This window comes from Lepidochelys kempii, chromosome 8, assembly GCF_965140265.1.
Source record: "Lepidochelys kempii isolate rLepKem1 chromosome 8, rLepKem1.hap2, whole genome shotgun sequence".
Classification (NCBI taxonomy): domain Eukaryota; kingdom Metazoa; phylum Chordata; order Testudines; family Cheloniidae; genus Lepidochelys; species Lepidochelys kempii.
The window spans coordinates 84,682,353-84,703,838 of record NC_133263.1 but is presented as its reverse complement, the minus strand read 5'-3'; the positions used below and the strand labels follow the sequence as shown (position 1 = coordinate 84,703,838).

Here is a 21,486-nt window from a genome sequence, read left to right as displayed (position 1 = left end):
GTTGTGCATAGACACACAGATGCCATGTTTCAAATTTCTGCAGAAAAATATGCAATAAAGCTCCAGTTGCCTGAATAAGCATTTTCCCCTTTTGTGAAAAAGGGCTTTATTATTTAAAAGAAAAAATTCTTTTGAAGAATAAAATATACTCGTAATTAATAATCTAGGCATTGAAGAATACCCCTCTTGAGCTCTTTACTTTTCAGAAATTGAGGATGCCCTCTAATGCTAACAATAACAGTGCATAATAAAGGAAAGATTTAATTATTGTATGCAACTATGTGATCTCAAATGATTTGCTTTCTTTTATTATTGATCTCCAGCTCTTTTAAAGCCTATTAACCCACTCTGATAAAAATACATTCCAATAATGGCTGTTTCTTTTCTTTCTTTTTTCAAAACTGAGAAATTAAAAAGTATTAACTTGTTAATTCAATCTCGTGCATTTTAACTAAATCACATCACCTTCCTGAAAATATAAACAAATCCCATTAGAGCACATAATGAAAATCTCACTGTGAAATTAAGTGCATGATGTTGTTTTGTTATAACATAGTCCATCTCCTGGCAGGAGCATACTTCACAGATCAAGAAAAGCCTGTGGATTGTTTTCAAAGAGAGAAAAGGTTGAGAAAACAAAGTGAGTGGCTAAGGGCCACCTTTCAAATTGTTGCACGTCCCTTTGGCTCAACACTTTGCAGGATTAGGTACTAAAATACCTTTCCATATTCCGTCAGCAACTTCCTCCTTATGAACCCCCATTCATTTTCCCTTCAGTCATTCCCAAACCCTAAAATAGATAGTGTTTTTGGAGCCGCAATCCATCACTTTGTAACTGTAGTGGACCCACAGATCTCAAGGGTACTTACATCAAGCGATCAGCAAAATCCTGCAATACTAGTTCTTGGCTTCCTTCATCAGAAAGAATGAGTCCCCAGAGCTGTTTTAAATCTTTAAAAGCTTTGTTTGCAAAAGCATATGTGGATATTATTTATTTTGGTCGCTATTGACAAGAGACTGGATGGTTCTGAGGACTGGTAATGGCATAAGGAGTCCTTTACCTTATCTGTTTCAGATCCTGCACAGATTGGTACTGGCAAAGCAGTATTATCATCGTCAAGCATTCAATAACTGGGACTCTCCCCCCAAAAACCATGAGATTCACTCACCTCCCCTGGGGTAATTCCCCTCCCTCCACCTAGGGCCAATATTGGCCTTTTTTGTGGTGAGAGGGTTATCTTGATGCACACCTATCTCCAGTGCTCGAGGTTGCAGCCCTTTCTCCATCACCTCCAGAACATCTTGCTGAAGTTCCAGCTGTACTTTTCCCCACTTTTTATTTATCCACACCCTATCCATTGCCCTACTAAACCCAGAGACTTCCTCATCAAACTCCTCTTGCCCTAGCCAAAGTGGCCATCTAGCAGCACAGGAAGAAGAAGCTGGATGGAGACAGTATGATTTGCTATGATTGTGGGGCCTCCTTACTTCCACTTTTCAACTCACATATCCAGGCACAGTTCATTTGGGCTGTGTCCAGTGCTTAATTTGTGCCAGGGCTTGCCAGGGCTGAGCCTCTGCACCTCTAGGCTTGGAAGTTCATAGCCCTGGCACCTCAGGACTTGCTGCATCAGTTACGAATGTAAAAAAATTGCTTGAGCCTCAGCACCTCTTTCATTACAAATTGAACACTGACAGCGTCCACTGATTCCCTTCTCACCTTTTTAAAGCAGTGGATACAGTCTGGAGTTCTCTGCTTGGTATCCCCTTTTGTATCTCTTTTTTGAACCTGTGACCCACTCCTGTTCCTGTTTTGTTTTTCATTGTTCCAAGCCATTCAGCTGATCCCTGTGGGTTGTGTTTTTTTAATCCTTCCCCTCTGAAGAAAGGGAGGTCTTTCCTGTTCTCATTACACAGGAATCAAACAGATGAGCGCCTTTCACCAGCACAACATTCACTTTGCGTTTTTTCTAATTTGCCTTGGTGACTGCAAAATAAGCTTTAAGACACCTGAATGGAATAGTCTCTTGCAGATGGGACTCCCACAATGCAGGTAGGTATGCCGCTTGGAATATTTACTATGTTCTACTTGTCACAACATTCAGTAATTCACAAAGGTCTCCCACCCATTAGTACAAATTAGCAAGGTTCTACTGGATGTGAATTGCATAAATGAGAAGCAAATACAGATGATGTATGCATACGCACATGCACACTATATACATATAAGGAAACAGATAAGGTAAAGGACTCCTTATGCCATTACCAGTCCTCAGAACCATCCAGTCTCTTGTCAATAGCGACCAAAATAAATAATATCCACATATGCTTTTGCAAACAAAGCTTTTAAAGTAGTTTTCCCACCTATAAACTACTTCTCATGATTATAACTTTTCTTCACTTTTATGTCCAAGAGTAATTTTCTGTTTCCAGAATTAAAGGGAGCATGCCAGGAAGAATATTTGCTCCAAAGAAATAATACCATCTACAGTTTATTCAAACCACAATACTTCACAAATCCCTCTCATTCTTTCAAATTATTTACTGGAATAAACATTACAAGAGTTCAAGTGTGTTGGCCACAGGGACATAACATTTATTATCTTCTTGCTATTTGTAGCTGCTGTCTAGATACTAGCACAGATATCACATTGTACTGAAACCAACAGAAGGGGGTATTCACAGATATAGTTTGTTGCCCTTTGTCAGCTACCAGCAAAGCAACGGCACAAAAACTACTTATTCTGATGCAAAAATCTAAAAATAAATACTGTATTGCTACATTATTTGTTAGTCAGCTGCTTTTTAATAATCTGATCATGTCCAAGAAATCCTAACTCTCATGGAAAACTGCAAGTGATGAAAAACCAATTCATTGTACTGTACCTTCCAGTACAAATAATAAGAACCAGAGCCATTATTCAAGGTATTCAATTATTTCAAAATACATTGATTATGAAGGACCCTAATACAGTTAAAAATATTTGTAGGCTTCATGGCACAAAAACTTGCACAAGGCCACAGGAGCTGCACACAACTGGTTCTGCAAGGGCCACCTGATTCAGCAAGATCTCTCCCTCCTTTTGCATGTCAAGCTGTACAGAAAAACACACACACCCCACATCGGGTAGAAGCTTATATATAAAAACCCTGGTACGCCCACATCTTGAATACTGAGTGCAGATCTGGTTGCCCCACCGCAAAAAAAAAAAAAAAGATATATTGGAATTGGAAAAGGTTCAGAAAAGGTTAACAGAAATGATTAGGGTATGGAACAGCTTCCATATGAGGAGAGATTAATAAGACTAAAACTTTTCAGCTTGGAAAAGAGACAGATAAGGGGGGGATCTGAGAGAGGTCTATAAAATCATGACTGGAATGGAGAAAGTAAATAAGGAAGTGTTATTTACTCCTTCTCCTAACACAAGAACCAGGGGTCACCAAATGAAATTAATAGGCAGCAGGTTTAAAAACAAACAAAAGGAAGTATTTCTTCACACAACACACAGCCAACCTGTGGAATTCTTTCCCAGAGGATGTTGTGAAGGACAAGACTATAACAGGGGTCAAAAAAGAACTAGATAAGTTCATGGAGGACAGGTCCATCAGTGGCTATTAGCTAGGAAGAGCAGGGATGCAAAACCATGCTCTGAAGAGTCCCTAGCTCTGTTAGCCAGAATGGCCAACAGGGGATGAATCACTTATTGATTACCTGTTCTGTTCATTCCCTCTGAAGCACTTGGCATTGGCCACTGTCAGAAGACAGGATACTGGGCTAGATGGACCATTGGGCTGACCCAGTGTGGCCGTTCTTATGGTCTTAAGCTTGGGAAGCTCATATAAATTAGAGTTCCCCTTCCTGCAGGCAACAGCATGCTCACTGGAATTTATGCTTACTCCACAGCTACAGTCCTGGAAGCTATTTTAGTCCCAGACTGGAATAGATTCCCATCATGACCATGCTGGAAGTATGTGCTTGGACAGTCAAACTATAAATTATTTTTTAAAAGTTGTTTTAAAAAAACAAATATACTGGGCTTCCTGCCAGAGGAGAATTTCCCCCTTCTTTGGAAAACATACTAAATTTGGTGGTGGGATTGTTTTGTTTTTGTTCCCTTTGGGCCATGACTTAGCAATTGGCTGTGGTCAATGAGGAGGGACATTTTAATGTCTTCAGCTTAGCTTCATGAGTGGGACTGAAATGTCAAAGTGACTGTTTGGGCAGAATCATCTCCAGGGGCTTGATTCATTGCTGCATCTGAGTTCTTCTCAGCCAAGGTACCAAGGGGGCAGAAATGACTTTATGCCTCTCTGCAACTCCACTATTTTGATGCTGTTGGGGCTGCTTTGATCCCTATTACAAGCCAGAGCAGAGTCAGGGATGTCCTAGGTGCACTTGGTACCTATGGCCCAAGAGTTCTTTGGTCAACAGCTCAGATTAGCTGGGGCCTGTCAGCACTTCACTCATGCCCCCTACTGACCCACTGTGACAGAACCTGTTGAGGAATGACACAGAACCTTTACACCAGCTATATGCCCTGCTGGGATTTCCCCTGATAGAGATATTCCCCAGTGGTGTTATGTTTTTTCAAAAGGGTTGTAGATATTATAAGTAAAGGTCAATTCTAGAGGCAAGATAAAAGCTTTCTTGCAATGAATAAACTACTTAGAAGGGGACCACAAAAGACTTGGTACCAACATATTCATATTGAACAATGACAGGAAACAACAAATGGACGTACCAGCAAATTAAAACAAATGTTTAGGTTAAATTTACAGGGGGTCTTTTTGCCCCAATCAATTGGTGTTTGGAATCCATTGCCCATGGAGGTAAGGCAAAATACATTTTATAGGGATGCAATGGAAGGAAGACAAGAAGGCCATTTCTTAGATACTAATGGCATCTAGAAGTTTGTGTGACTAGATGGTTAATAATGTTGAATCTTGTTACAGGATTAAACTGATCGCTAAATCTGAAGTTCTGCAGGAACTTCCCCCGTCTGGTATTCTGGCAAGGACCTTGCAGGTTTTCACCTTTCTGTGGAGCATTGCACAGGAGGAGTGATTTATTCGGATTAGGTGGACTGAAATCACCACTCTGGACAGGGAAAGAGGTGGCTTTGTGGGTTCTGGTGAACTTCATTATCTATTTATTAGAAATATCACTTATCATATGTAATCCCGAAACCTTAGAAAGGGCATGCATACGATTATTACCTCATCTCGCTTAGTTTGCTTTTTTTCAGTGTAGCAGTTCTTAGCCTGTAGTGGGCCATGACCCTGAAGGAGGTCACATTCCTTTATCTAAGTGATCATGGTCCTATTCTCTCCTTCTCCCACAAAGATTTTCCTCAGCCATTTTAGCACCAGCTCCTACAGCAAAAATACACAATGTACCACAGTGCCAGTTCCTGCAGCACCTTCTCTGAAGTAGCATGAGAACCAGTGCAAAAGAATTTGCAGTTCAGCTAAGGGAGACCAGTTGCTTGTGGCTGATGTCTGGCCATGATATGATCAAGTTTAGGAACCACCAATCCACTGCATTGCCCAAATCAGATATTATGCTTTGGTTAGCCTTTGCTGTAACACAAATAAAACAGGTAAAGAATTGGAGAACAGAGTTAGTGTTCACTTCTAAAAGCACAGGAATAATCATGTTTCCTTAAACCCAGACTGCCGATAACATCAGAGACAGACTAATCACCCACCTCACAGGCTTAAGTGTTTTAATGGTTCTAAATCAATTCAATCTATGTTATCCTGATCAATGCTTCTGTTTTGATTGTATTAGGATAACAGTCTCCATCAAGCATACTCAGGCTCCCATGTGTTTTTTGGCATAATATCCAGATAGGAAAAAAAACACGCAATTAATATACTCTAGCCAATTGCTTTTATATGTCTGCCTGTCTCTGGAACAGGTACCAGAGCAACAGGAGGAAACAGACACTCACTGTTGAGCAGCTGTGGATGGCTATGTGCCTTTACACTTCAGGAGTGAGTGCACAGCAAATGGAGTGCTTCCATATCCAAGTGAAGATAGATTACTGAGCATGATTTGATTACAAGAGCAAGCAGCATAATCAACCCACATTCGTCTATGAGAGCCCTGTGCTTGCTACTCTACATGCTTTCTACTGAAGCATAAGGACACATAACTGGCTATCGTGGAGGAAAGCAAGCCAGTTAACTAATGAAAACAAAAAGGCTAGAAAATACTGGGAACTGGACTGGCAGAAACACACTGCAGAATAGACAAACTTAATTCCTCCCTGTCCTTAGCCATCTCTAAGAAATACTGTCCATTCCAGTTTTGACATTATTTATCTGCGTAGTGGCATAAGGATTGAAACGGCCTCATCCCGTAGCAGCTTCCGATCCAGGAGGCATCAGCACACATGACACAACAGGCAACAAAAAGAGTGTCATATGGACTTTATAGCTGAAATGTTTCATGGAACAGGTGGGTTATTTATGAGGCAGTTTTGTTTGTTTTCTTGCACAGGTTTGCATTTTCATAGGTGAGATGCTCAAATCTAGTTACAGTTGTCCTCAGTTAAAACCTTAGGACCAGATTGTCCTTTGCCCTGGTGAGGTGGTAAGAAAACTCCCTCAAGGCCTCATCCCTCTTGGATCTCCCCCTAAGGCAGTATGACTGCACCAACGCAGAACTGTGGTTAAATGCCACAGTCTAGCCCTCGGTGTCTATTCAAAACAACTTTTCTTGAATCAGCAACACCTCCATGCTGTAATTCAGCACTTGCTTTTGCCATTTTAAGCCAATTTATTGTAACAAACCACATTTCATATCTGATTGTAGTATTTGTTATTTGTTTCCAATAGCATCTATAATCTGCTGGTCACTGTACAAACACAAGAGAAGGCACAATCCCCGCTGCAAAAAGCGTATATTCTAAAAAGGCAAAACAAGGAGAGGGACAGAGGAGAGAAGTAAAGGGTACAACATACAAGCAAAATAGCCAGATGGTGATCATTGGCCATGTCCTGAAAATGGGTTCTCTCTTTTTTAAAGTAGAAAGATATATCGACTGTCCTTAAGTATCCCTCAGCCTTGCCATTGTTTACCAGTTAGTCTTGTAGATACCCCAGCAGATGTGGGTCTTCAGTAGACCCCTTACATAAGTGAAGCCAAGTTTTTCTCCACAGGATAACTCTATTAGAAGCTGAAGTTCATTATAAAGAGAACTGCAACTTCCACATCATAATGCACTAAAACAATTCAGACTTTTCATTCTACTTCACCACATCCAGATTCATAACTAGCACAATGACAGGTTTCAGAGTAACAGCCGTGTTAGTCTGTATTCGCAAAAAGAAAAGGGGTACTTGTGGCACCTTAGAGACTAACCAATTTATTTGAGCATGAGCTTTCGTGAGCTACAGCTCACTTCATCGGATGCATACTGTGGAAAGTGTAGAAGATCTTTTATACACACAAAGCATGAAAAAATACCTCCCCCCACCCCACTCTCCTGCTGGTAATAGCTTATGTAAAGTGACCACTCTCCTTACAATGTGTATGATAATCAAGGTGGGTCATTTTCAGCACAAATCCAGGGTTTAATAAGAACGTCGGGGGGGGGGGGGGGCTGGGAAAAAACAAGGGGAAATAGGTTACCCTGAGCTGTAGCTCATGAAAGCTTAGGCTCAAATAAATTGGTTAGTCTCTAAGGTGCCACAAGTACTCTTTTTCTTATAACTAGCAAAAGACACTTCCCCTGCATAACACTCCTAATCCTGGGATTTTGTTCAGACCACCATGAAACTAGCCAGTGTTTTGCTTACTAACAGTAAAACAATAACAGAAATAAAGTACTGGAAAGAGATGTTCAGCACGCCGACTAAATTGAGTATATTAGTTCAAAATAGTATCAAACAAAAGGGCTATAATTACCTATCATAAACAAAACAAATTATTTTATCTCTAAACCTATCTTGAGGTACAAGCATCCATGAACTGTGCACTGTTTCTGAAAAAGTAATTGATACCCTACATTTCCAACAACAGCTATCATGCAGGATTTCATTCTGAATGTTTGCTATATATGGCCAGTAAGCATGTTGCAAAATGTTTTAATTAGTCATTAGGTATTCTCAGTGTTCAAAGCCATTTGTTGTTGTTGTGACAATATTAGTAACAGGCTCTTAGCTCACAGCCAAAGGGACATGTAGGAGTTCCATTGAAGATGGTGCAAGTTTGGACTTTTGCTAAGGCTATACAATTTATTTTACAGAGGACCAAAACTACTGCAACCAACAGCCTCTCATTTTTAGGAAGGTACCATTAAAACAAACCTTGAGTGAGAATTAAATTTAAAACCAAGATTTGCTCAGAAAAATGTCTAGGTAATGTGATTTTTTTCACATTCCTGGGCTCTTGAACTATTTAGAGCAATGATTCTTAACCTGGGGTGCACGTACCCCCTGGGAGTGCGAGATACCCTTTCTGGGGGTGCAAGACATGCCAGATTTTTTTAGAAAGTAAATCATCAAAAACACAAATTAATTACAAGCACGTATATACAACTACTTTGTTTCATCAAACCTATGTATTTATTAACATTATACATTTTGTAACGATTACTGTAATATACAAACAAAAAAATATATCTAGGTTTAAAGAACTGACCTACTTCAACAATTTCTGATAAGGGGTGCAAGAACATATTTTGATTTCTGATAAGGGGTGCAAGAACATATTTTGAGAACCAAAGGGGTGCGGGCTGCAGTAAAGGTTAAGAACCACTGGTTTAGAGCATTAGGGCTATAATAACAGAGTTGGCTGAACTGAAAGCAGCTGTATGAGCAAGAGGTTAATACACAGATGCTACATTGTATGTATATAGAAATATAACTGAGAAGTGGGTGGTTTCATATGAGCTATATACATTGGGTGGGATTTTCAGAATCTCTCATCATTAGCCTAACGCTGCTCCCATTGAAGTCAATGGGAGTTTTATCATTGACTTCAATGGGAGCAGAGTTAGGCCAATGTTGAACATTTTTGAAAACCTACCCACAATGTTTTGCATTTACTGTACACAGCACCTTTCCTCCACAGACCTCCTTGATTTTACAAAGTTTGGTAAATATTCCTCTCCCGACATTACCAGACGGGAAACCTACACTCAGAAATCCAAAGAACAAAGAATCTACTCTCCTGTTTCCCGAACCCCTGCTCTCACCTCAGATTAACCAGATAATTAGCCAGATTCTGACCTCAGTTAGACTGGTGCAAATCTAGAGTCATGCAAGAGAGTAATTCCAGATTTACACCAGTGAAACCAAGATCAGAGTCTGGCCAGTGTGTTTAAACATGAAAACAGCATCTAAATGCTACGTATTATTATTTCTAAGAATGCATGTTTGCAACAGAACACAAAAACAAAAGATAAGCAGCAAAGGAAAACTGAAAAGACATTAGGGCTAAAACCATATCAACTGCTTCACAGGACAAGGTCTTCAATGCAAAACTTTGCAAAAGCTTGGTGGGAAAACACGTTGCATCTGTAGTGACACTGATAAGAAGAAAACACTCTCTGTGTCTGAAAATAATGTGCTTTATCCATTTCCCAAGTAGAGTACTGCACTCTTCCATTTTGAAACTATTAGCAATGCTAGGTGTGGAAGGCAGACAATAGTGCAGCCATGACACAAGACCTGAGCCACACGTAAATCCAGCTTCAAAACCTTGGCTTCCTAGAAATGCATGAGCACTGCCTTCCATGTATTTAAATCTGATAACAGAAGAGGTAAATGAGACAAATCCACGACTATTACTGAAGATGCATCCTTATGGCACAGTGACTGCATTCCATTTGTATGAGGATTTATGACCCCACTTCCTCTTTTCTCTTTCAGTGGTGTGGTTGGTTTTTTTTAAGCAGCAAGCCAGTCCAGTGGTCTAGTGGTAACAAAACACACTGCTTCCCACAGAATCAGAGTTCTGATGTCCAGCGCTTAACCCTTTTTCTCACTCTGGCTGGGGCAAGGAAAGCTATTGAAGCCAGGCAGCTCAGGCTCTGAGAGGGAGAACCTCACTCTAGCAGTCCTCCCCATACAGAGAGCTGAGCTGATGGACTTTGAAGAGACGACTATCCAGCCCTCTTCTGTTTAGAACAGAATTGCTGTTAAGTGGTGCCTTATGAGATGTGGGCAAAAGAAAAAATAAAAGGAAAAGATAGGTTTCAGAGTAACAGCCGTGTTAGTCTGTATTCGCAAAAAGAAAAGGAGTACTTGTGGCACCTTAGAGACTAACCCATTTATTTGAGCATAAGCTTTCGTGAGCTACAGCTCACTTCATCGGATGCACACTGTGGAAACTGCAAAAGACATTATATACACAGAGACCATGAAACAATACCTCCTCCCACCCCATTCTCCTGCTGGCAATAGCTTATCTAAAGTGATCACTCTCCTTACAATGTGTATGATAATCAAGTTGGGCCATTTCCAGCACAAATCCAGGTTTTCTGACCCTCCGCCCCCCCACACACAAACTCACTCTCCTGATGGTAATAGCCCATCCAAAGTGACCACTCTCTTTACAATGTGTATGATAATCAAGGTGGGCCATTTCCAGCACAAATCCAGGTTTTCTCACCCCCCCAACCCCCTCCAAAAACCACACACACAAACTCACTCTCCTGCTGGTAATAGCTTATCCAAAGTGACCACTCTCCTTACAATGTGTATGAAAATCAAGGTGGGCCATTTCCAGCACAAATCCAGGTTTTCTCACCCTCCCCCGCCCCAAAACACACACACACAAACTCACTCTCCTGCTGGTAATAGCTTATCCAAAGTGACCACTCTCCCTACAATGTGCATGATAATCAAGGTGGGCCATTTCCAGCACAAATCCAGAAACAGTGTTCAGAGGACTCATTCCCTGCCCAGGAAATAAAAGTAAAATCTAAGGACTCTTACATCTATCTGGAGAAACCGATTCTGGAAAAAGGTGATTCTTCTTTTAATGCCTGTTTCACATAGAAGAAATGCATATACCATGCACTGTCAGTTTCACCCTGTGCATTATATGAATGAGCCACCTCATCTGTCTTGAGATTTCCAACAGGCTTCTAAAGATATACAACACAAGTACACTGCATGTATGAGTGCGAGAGGGTGAGAGGCAGGGCTGTTTTTTATTTTACATTTTAATGTGTATCTGGTTTTGAAAACAGGAAACAAAAAGATATCGATGTACGATCTAGGAGTTGACCACAGCTAGCTGTATACCACAGTAAAATCATAGCGAGACAAGGTGGGTGAAGTAATACATTTTATAGGACCAACTTCTGTTGGTGAGAGAGGTTAGCTTTCAAGCTACACAGAGCTCTTCTGCTTGCCTCACTCATCAACTTCCAGTGAAAGATATTACCTCACTCACCTTGTCCCTCTAATATCCTGGGATCATCACGGCCACATCAACAGTGCAGACAGTAAAATCATGCCAAGTAGTAATCAGTCAGGCTCTAAGTCACACTACTGCATCATCATCATGTTGGTCTGAGTGGCAGTCATTACATCTGTTTGTATGTTTCCTTGTATTGGCTTGACTAGTAAAAGTGATCATATTGTTGCAAACAAACAAACAAACAAAATGCTGATTCATTCACTAGGAGTTGATCTATAAATGGTTTAACAGTCTTGTTGAGAAATATCAGCTGGAGGTTAAGAAAAGAGTGTAGGGAGAACAATCAAGCTATTGCTAAATGGAAGGATTCACCAAGCTTGACAGAACTGCCATTAATCCACTGGGTTATTAACACAGCACTAACTATAACTCTGCTACAGTTATGTCTCTGGTGACATTTCTGTATACTCCCTTAAATTCAGAGGGATACAGCTCAGAGAAAGACCACCACTGTAGGCTGAAACATGCCATACAAAGAGCTAATCATACAAGGAGTTCTATTAGATGCAGCAGGCCTGAGCCTGCTGCATTTAGGCTGCAATGTTGTTAATTTCCTCCAGAGTGGTGACATCATCTGTACCCACACTGATATGGAGAGTGTGCAGGGAGAGCAACTGCTCCAATCTATGTATCAGACCTGAATGGGAGTAAAGATATTAGATTGTTGTTTCAGTATATCACAATTAAATAGTATTTTGGAGGGGAGAATTCAATTTTTCCTCCCCAATATGCATTAACACCTGCATGTTAGTATAACAAGTTCTGACACAAGTCTGTTCCATCAGAAAGTAATCTAGCTCATTACCCTCTTTTCTTGTTGGAGATCTTTCAGTGGGGTTGTGCTTACTCTGGTGAGACAAATCACTAAGCAACAAATAAGCCACTACAGCTGAATTGTGCATTACCTGTATTTTGAGGCAAGTGTATTGTAATGATGTTTTTATCTGCTTTTTCACTTGGAATTCCAAGTTTCCAGGGGTTCAGAGTCTGCCACCCTTTTTCAGTTTGGGTAGTAGCTTTACTCTGTGAATGGCCCCATTGGGACTGCTTGTAAAGTACTCACTACTCAGTCTGAGCAAAGGTGGCAGAATCAGCCCCAAGTTGTTTTCACATAGAATTTTTATGACTTATCTGGGCTGAAATTTAGCATAAGAAATTTGGCTCAAGAAACAATAGTAAATAAAACAAAACATCCATTTGGGCTCATTATAAGTTCTGCAATATGAGCCAAATCCTTTTTCCTTACTTACATGGGACCTAATCCAATACTTAGTGCTTCTTAAGATTTGGTCCATCAGATGTCACACTGACTTCAGCTGGGATATCTGTGTGAACAAGATGAGCAAACTTGCTGTCATAAATAAAGCTAACAGGATTTGGCCTTAAGAGGTTTGCTGTCTGATGTGGCAAATAAGTTATTTAGGCTATTATTTGTACCATATCAAGAACTCTTTTGAACCCGGATCTTACAAACACTTACATACATGCATAGCTTTACTCAGGGATGTTGTCTCATTGAAGTTTATGGGAAAATTCATGTGAGTAAAGTTATCAACGTGTTTAACCATTTACAAGGTCAGGGCCATAATGAGTATCCATAAAGGCCATGAAAATACCACTGACAGTGACACAAAAATTCCTGAAATATCGCATTTGCCCAATAGACTAAAAAGGTTACAGTTATCAAGTAACCAAAGTTTCAAAAATTGCCCTCACTATGCATTTACATGATAAACAATATTGCCTTTGAAAAAGTTTCTATGTTCTGTTGGGTAAATAATCTGTGTTTTTAAAAAATAAAAATCCTAAATACATATATTCACAATAGTGTAACAATACATGTCTTTAAAATTCCCTAGACACATATTTACATGATACCCTATTATAGTAGGCTCTGTCAATATGATGGATTTTTAAAGTCCTTACATATATATTTACATAATCCATTCTTTTAACAGTCCTGAAATACATATTTACACAATAGACTAATCTCTCTAAAAAGCAATTGCAATCCATTCTGTCTAATCTCACACAGTTCTGTGAGGGATTTGTCTCTTTAATTTTGTCTTTTTCAATACTATCATTTAATTTAACTCATGTGAGGAAAAAATAGGATAATTGAGGGCCTAATCCTGCTCTCACTGAAGCCTCTGACACAATTCCCTATTGACTGTAAGGGGTGCAAATTTGAGCCACAAAACTGTAACACAAAACATGAAAAACTGGTATTTAATTCTTAAATCTTTCTAGACAATGTAGATTATCCAGTGAATGATGCTACATACTTCTATACTTTGGAATACATAAGCACAAGAAAACAAACTAAGGGTAGAATTTCCATAGTCTAAGTAATAGATTTGTCAGATACACAGTCATGGCACAAGAAAATTAATGAGCACTCTCAGAATTTGCAGCCAGCTAATAGTTAATTGGTTTTAATTAGGGGGTCAGTCTCCTAATCTAGGGCCTAATCCTGTTCTGAGATTAAGCATTTCTCATACTTATAGCAGATAGGGATCTTACTCATGTTAATTTTAAGGATCAGCAAACCCACATCCGATATAATTTATGGCCTTGTGATTTTTTTCCCCAATGTGAGAGTTTATTTAATGCTTATGAAGCTGAAATGATAGTAACTTCCAGCTAGAGCCATGTATTGTGTGGGCAGGTGCTGTGTGAGGGTCCCCGCATAGCTCTGCCATATGCACCTTAATTATGACCTGCACTGCAACACCACCATAAATCCAGTCTAGAAACTCTCCTGAGCAGATATCACAACTTTGTTGTGGGTTTATTTCTTAAATTGGCAAAATTGCAATCGGAAATCAGAGTTTCATTTGTGACTGTCCAAAGTTTCATCACAGAGGTGAAAGTCTAGTACACTAATTCACAATACTGCCTAGGCATGTGTTAAACTGTTATTACTCCTTTCATGTATTCTCCCACTTTTCTGTATTAATTTTGTAGCCATATTTCCTCCTATTGTGAGAACTTTCACTGTCTACAACTCTCTCATTTAGAGGCATGGATCAGGTTAATTGTTGAATTCATAGAGAGACATGGATAATGTATATAATAAAAAACACATGGTCAGCTAGGAACAGAACATTTTTTCTCCAAAAAATAACAGAACTTTGATGTAACTTGTAATGCTTTTGAACAAGGTGGACATACAAATGTCAACATATACCTCCTTTCCCCTATCCTTCCCCCCTCCCCACTGAATTAAGATGAGTAAGCCCCTAGCCATTTATCAAAAGCATTACAGAGTAGCAGTAGCTGCTCAATAGTTGATGATACCATACTAGGAGTCCAATTTTCTATTCCCTCCCTGCAATTTCCCAAACATAACTATCTTCCTGAAGTGTCACATAGCATGACTCATCCCAGGGTATCGACAGACTTGGTAAAATTCAGAAAAGTTTTAAAGTTATGGAATCTGAAAACGTTAACAAAATTGTCGCGAACTGAACTAAGATTGCACAGGACACAAACAAAAACAAAAAAGTATTTTCTCATTACTGTTGAAACCAACTCTATGGTGTTAAATCAAAAACTCACCAAAAATCCTTCTTTATGATCTTCCCTCCCAAAAAGAGAGAAATATGGATCTAATCTGGTCCCATTTTAATCAATGGGAGTTTTGTCATTGGCTTCAATGGGAGTAAGACCAGGTCCAACAGTAGCACAGTTCTGACTTTACCACCTGACTCTGCAACCAAAATGGCATTTCCTGGGCATTTCATAAACAATATTGGCTAATGAGAATTAGCAGGACTGTATAGAAAAGTTCCCCTGTTAAGAATTAGTGAGCAGTCTGTTTTAAATATTATGACAGGTTTCAGAGTAGCAGCCGTGTTAGACTGTATTCGCAAAAAGAAAAGGAGTACTTGTGGCACCTTAGAGACTAACAAATTTATTAGAGCATAAGCTTTCGTGAGCTACAGCTCACTTCATCGGATGCAGTCAGTGGAAAATATAGTGGGGAGATTTATATACATAGAGAACATGAAACAATGGGTGTTACCATACACACTGTAACGAGAGTGATCACTTAAGGTGAGCTACTACCAGCAGGAGAGCGGGGCGGGGGAGGGGGGGAACCTTTTGCAGTGAATCAAGGTGGGCCAGTTCCAGCAGTTGACAAGAACATCTGAGGAACAGTGCGGGGTAGAGGGGGGGAATAAACATGGGGAAATAGTTTTACTTTGTGTAATGACCCATCCACTCCCAGTCTCTATTCAAGCCTAAGTTAATTGTATCCAGTTTGCAAATTAATTCCAATTCAGCAGTCTCTCGTTGGAGTCTGTTTTCGAAGTTTTTTGTTGAAGAATTGCAACTTTTAGGTCTGTAATTGAGTGACCAGAGAGATTGAAGTGTTCTCCAACTGGTTTTTGAATGTTTAATTCTTGACGTCTGATTTGTGTCCATTTATTCTTTTACATAGAGACTGTCCAGTTTGACCAATGTACATGGCAGAGGGGCATTGCTGGCACATGATGGCATAGATCACATTGGTAGATGTGCAGGTGAATGAGCCTCTGATAGTGTGGCTGATGTGATTAGGCCCTATGATGGTGTCCCCTGAATAGATATGTGGACACAGTTGGCAACGGGCTTTGTTGCAAGGATAGGTTCCTGGGTTAGTGGTTCTGTTGTGTGGTTGCTGGTGAGTATTTGCTTCTCTGTGTATATAAATCTCCACACTATATTTTCCACTGAATGCATTCGATGAAGTGAGCTGTAGCTCACAAAAGCTTATGCTCAAATAAATTTGATAATCTCTAAGGTGCCACAAGTACTCCTTTTTAAAATATTATGTTACAGTAATGCCATGTCTGCTAACGATGCAGCCTAGCGATAATTTTTCCTTGGATTGCTTTTTAATCTTTCTTTCGACGTTACTTCAAGTGCAGGAAAAGACAGACACATCTCTGGATATTAGCTGCTCACAACATGTATGAAGACCTGGAGACAAAACTTCAATGAAGCTACTCTGATTTACACCAGATGAGGATTTGGTTTCGGGAGTATTTCTCTGCCAAGAATCATCAAAATATTTCAGTCCACTAAATTTAACAGCATTTGCCATGTGGTTATTTCTCTCTTGAAAGATTCCAAGAGGAAGCAGCTATGTACAAATGTAAAGTTATCTTTCCTAATTTCTCTGAAACACAAGTTATAGCTGAAAATAAGGCACTTAAAGTCCGCAACTTATTTCCTCTTCTTTGAATGATTACTATAAATGTAAGTCTCACTAGATGGTACTCAGATCAGACATTTTAGTATTAAATGGATTTGCAAATATATATGTGTATATAGCTTTAAATGGTTGCTTATAATTACCTCATACAATGAATAAAGTTTGTAACACATAAGCAAAGATACCAAATAATTATTTAATATGATTGTATTTATTACATAATGTTTTCATGTTCCTACCCAAAAATAATTATGCTAAAATAACATTTAAGCCACATCTACACTACCTGCCGGATCGGCGGGTAGTGATCGATCTATCGCATCTAGTGTAGATGCAATAAATCGATCCCCGCTCTGCTGTCGACTCCAGAATGCCACCAGGGCGAGAGGCAGAAGCGGAGTCGACGGGGGAGTGGCAGTCGTTGATCCCGCGCAGCGAGGACACGAAGTAAGTGATTCTAAGTCGATCTAAGATACATTGACTTCAGCTACGCTATTCTCATAGCTGAAGTTGCGTATCTTAGATCGATCTCCCCGCCCCTCCCCCCATGTAGACCAAGCTTTAGATTCTTCAACATAGAATTTCATAGTGGGGAAAAACAATAAAAAGTTACATTAAGTCTTGGATCTAGTTACCTTTCATGTGTTTTTTTCATAATTTTCCTTGCTACTGTTATTAATGATAAAATAAATGACAGTTTGAACAAATGTTTGTGTCCTCAAAAGCCATATGCTCCCCCTGTTTGATCCTACAGTGAAGTTTAAATGCCCAAATTCATTTCGATAGTAAGAGAAAGAAATGTTAACACATGCAGGATCAAGACTTCACCAAAGCATCAAACAGAATATGAAGTGAGGTACTAAGGGAGAAAGTTCTTATTCAAAAAGAAATATCTGCAATAAAAAACTAATTAAACAACAGTACACAAAGTAAGTTGCTACCTTTTGAATTCTCTTCTCCCACCTCCCAAGTTTATTCCACGGTGAATAACCTCTATTAAGTCAATACAAATCAGAAAAATTCAGTCATACCTGAACTCTTTGTACTTATGTACTGCAGTGGTGTCCAAAGAGATATTGATTTATCTGACATACCATACATAGTGGAAGCCCTAGATAAAATGGACCAAATTTAGATAATTTATAAGGTTCAAATCCATTGAAGTTAGTGGAATTGTGCTCACTTATATCATATCTGAATTTGGCCAATGAATTAAGAGATGATGGGAGATTCAGCCCTGAAGTGCCTGCCACCTGCCTGTTGAAGTGTAAATACCACAAAGGGAGAAGAATTGTTTTAGTACATAGGTATTACTAGTAATGGGATGAAATTTAAGAGAATATGTAGTCTGACTCTCAAGAAAAAGTAACGATAGTGATGTCTATTAGTCTTTGGAACTCTAAAACCAAGGGAAAGATTAGTAAATGTACAATAGGATCACTTTAACATTGGCAGGGAAATGGACTAGATGATCTAAGACAGAGGTGGGCACACTACGGCCCACGGGCCACATCCGGCCCACGGGACCATCCTGCCCGGCCCCTGAGCTCCCGGCCAGGGAGGCTAGCCCCCAGCCCCTCCCCCGCTCCCCCCCATCCCCTGCAGCCTCAGCGCACCACGCTGCCAAAGCTCTGGGCTGCCGCTCTTGCCGGGCAGTGCAGCAGCGTGGCTGGCTCCGGCATGGTAAGTGGGCGGGGAGCAAGGGGTCCTGGGGGGGCCGTCAGGGGACAGGGAGCAGTTGGATGGGGTGGAGGTTTTGGGGGGTGGTGGTCAGGGGACAGGGGGTGGTTGTATAGGCGTGGGAGTCCCAAGGGGCCTGTGAGGGGTCGGGGGTGTGGATAGGGGTAGGGGCAGTCAGGGTACAGGGAGAAGGAGAGGTTGGATGGGGGTGGGGTCCTGGGGGGCAGTTAGGGGTGGGGGTCCCAGGAGGGAGGTCAGGGGACAAGGAGTGGGGGGGGTTGGATGGGTCAGGGATTCTGAGGGGGGCAGTCAGGGGGTGGGAAGTGGGAGGGGACAGATGGGGGCAGGGGCCAGGCTGTTTGGGGAGACACAGTCTTCCCTACCCAGCCCTCCATATAGTTTTGCAACTCCGATGTGGCCCTCGGGCCAAAAAGTTTGCCCACCCCTGATCTAAGAGGTAAGATTCTACAGGGTGATGTTTATTGAACCGTAATTTTGATGCATATTTTTAAATAGTGGTGTCTCGTTTTGCACCTGCAGTTTCTGAGACACAACTGCACAGGCACTTTGAAAGTGCAATTTAGGTGACTGATTTAGAGAAACAAGCAGATTTTACATATCTAACCAATCTAAATTATTATTAATATTTATTTGCATTATGATTGTACCTAAGAACCTCAATCAAGAACACGTTGAGCTAGGCTACAAACAAATAACAAAGACAACAGTCACTGCCTCAGAGGACTTGCTCCCTGCCATTTGCAGATGTAAAAAAAAAAGAAAAGGGAGTACTAACTCAAGGTGAATTGAAAATAATAAAGATTGGCCCTTATATATATATATATATATATATATATATATATATATATATATATATATATATATATGTAATATATGTATCTCCTCTCATCAATGCTACTTACGAAAATATTGTCTGAAACAAGATTTTTTAAATTCTGTATCCTCCTCCCCCAGACCATTTCTTCAGTGATGTTACAATCCAAGGTTTATTTCACTATTAGTTACTATGGAAATAACTGTGACGGCACAAACACATAATTTTGGCATTGCTAATGGCCTAATCCTGCACCACTGAGGTCAATGGGAGTTCTGCCATTGGTTTCAACAAGAACAAGAATTAGTCAAGTGACAGATGTGAGTGATTTATTATAAAAATAAAAGCTCTCTCATTGTTTTGTTTTTTAAAAACTCAGTATTAAGCTATGATGGGAAAGCAAGTGTTCAGGAATTTCTTTGTTTTCCACTTTCAGTGGCAATCTTCTCTATGAGATGATCCAACACCAGACCAAAGTATGGGGGGAAAGGGCCCCGCAGGCAGGTAATTGCTGTTTTACACATGGAAAAATTGTATTCCATTTCATCTTGATATCTTTCCACTGGAAGATAGCAACTGAAAGATTTTTATTTTTTTTCCTGAGGGAACAGGTATTTCCCTTTCACACTGAAAAAAATCTCTGCTGGAGAGAGAGCCTTGATAAAGTCAGCATCACTGTTCTTGATAAACCATTCCTATTTTCTCCATTCTGGGGGCAAGAAACCACATTTCTCTGTCGCAAGCTTACAGCTCTTCTAGGGAAGAATGAATCCTATTACCTGGATTTAGAAAGCTAATAAGCAGCTTGCTTCCAAGGATGATCTTATAGTCCCTTCATGTGCATGTAGAGAAACAATATGGCTAAAAAGATGTACTGTATTTTTTAGAAGAGGATGACCCCAATCCCACCCAAAAAAAAGTCTGCATGTTTACTAAAGCCTTTTATCAAGCTATGTTCACTCCAATAGCCATCCAGACACTGTCCAGTATCTTGGCTTTCCATCAGCCATTCCAAATCTAGTAACCCATCATCAGTTAGAGAACGTGTTAGCTCAGAGGGAGAAGGAGACAGCTAATAAGCTGTCCAGGGAGCCTACAGTCTGCTGTCAGCCAGGAATCTGACTTAAGATATCTCTTTTAAGGCATTCAATTGATGCCAGAAGTCAATGGATTTAAGCTTTTGAGAAAGGTTTGCCTCTGTCATTTATAAAATAATAAAACCAACAGTGGTCTGGTGAAGTAGGGTTCCAAGAAGAGAGGCTAAGGGCACCTAATCCTTCAAAAAAAATATTAATGGGCAGGTAAATACCCAACTATTAGCAGAGTCAGAAAAAACAATTGAGATGGTGAGTGACTATTATAGCAATTTCATGTAGAAGAATACAGTGTTGCAGATCCTGAATTTAGAAGGTTTTGCACTATTTCATAGTATAAGGCCAGTAAGGTAGAAAGATTAATTCAAACTTGCTTTGCTTCACTATGCCCTGGTCTACACTAGGACTTTAGGTCAAATTTAGCAGCATTAAATCAATGTAAACCTGCACCCGTCCACATGATGAAGCCCTTTATTTCGACTTAAAGGGCTCTTAAAATCGATTTCCTTACTCCACCCCTGACAAGTGGATTAGCGCTTAAATCGGCTTTCCTGGCTCGAATTTGGGGTACTGTGGACACAATTCGACGGTATTGGCTTCCGGGAGCTATCCCAGAGTGCTCCATTGTGACCGCTCTGGACAGCACTCTCAACTCAGATGCACTCTCAACTCAGATGGCCAGGTAGACAGGAAAAGAACCGCGAACTTGTGAATCTCATTTCCTGTTTGGCCAGCGTGGCAAGCTGCAGGTGACCATGCAGAGCTCATCAGCAGAGGTGACCATGATGGAGTCCCAGAATCGCAAAAGAGCTCCAGCATGGACTGAACGGGAGGTACGGGATCTGATCGCTGTATGGGGAGAGGAATCCGTGCTATCAGAACTCTGTTCCAGTTTTCGAAATGCCAAAACCTTTGTCAAAATCTCCCAGGGCATGAAGGACAGATGCCATAACAGGGACCCGAAGCAGTGCCGCGTGAAACTGAAGGAGCTGAGGCAAGCCTACCAGAAAATTAGAGAGGCGAACGGCCGCTCCGGGTCAGAGCCCCAAACATGCTGCTTCTATGATGAGCTGCATGCCATTTTAGGGGGTTCAGCCACCACTACCCCAGCCGTGTTGTTTGACTCCTTCAATGGAGATGGAGGCGATACGGAAACAGGTTTTGGGGACGAAGAAGATGAGGAGGAGGAGGAGGTTGTAGACAGCTCACAGCAAGCAAGCGGAGAAACCGGTTT

The 21,486-nt window shown here is 40.5% G+C and overlaps 1 protein-coding gene and 1 long non-coding RNA gene across 4 annotated transcripts in view; one reads left to right on the top strand and one right to left on the bottom strand.

Annotated features, from left to right (window-relative positions):
- Nucleotides 1-16,781, top strand: part of LOC140916156 (uncharacterized) — a 64,118-nt gene extending 47,337 nt beyond the window's left edge. For both annotated transcript variants that reach the window (XR_012160442.1, XR_012160443.1), the window contains one exon: nt 16,352-16,781. This is a non-coding gene — a long non-coding RNA (uncharacterized lncRNA). The remainder of the gene's footprint in view (nt 1-16,351) is intronic.
- SLC44A5 (solute carrier family 44 member 5) overlaps nt 1-21,486 on the bottom strand; it is a 183,408-nt gene that overhangs the window by 155,484 nt on the left and 6,438 nt on the right. The gene's annotated exons all lie outside the window — the stretch shown is intronic.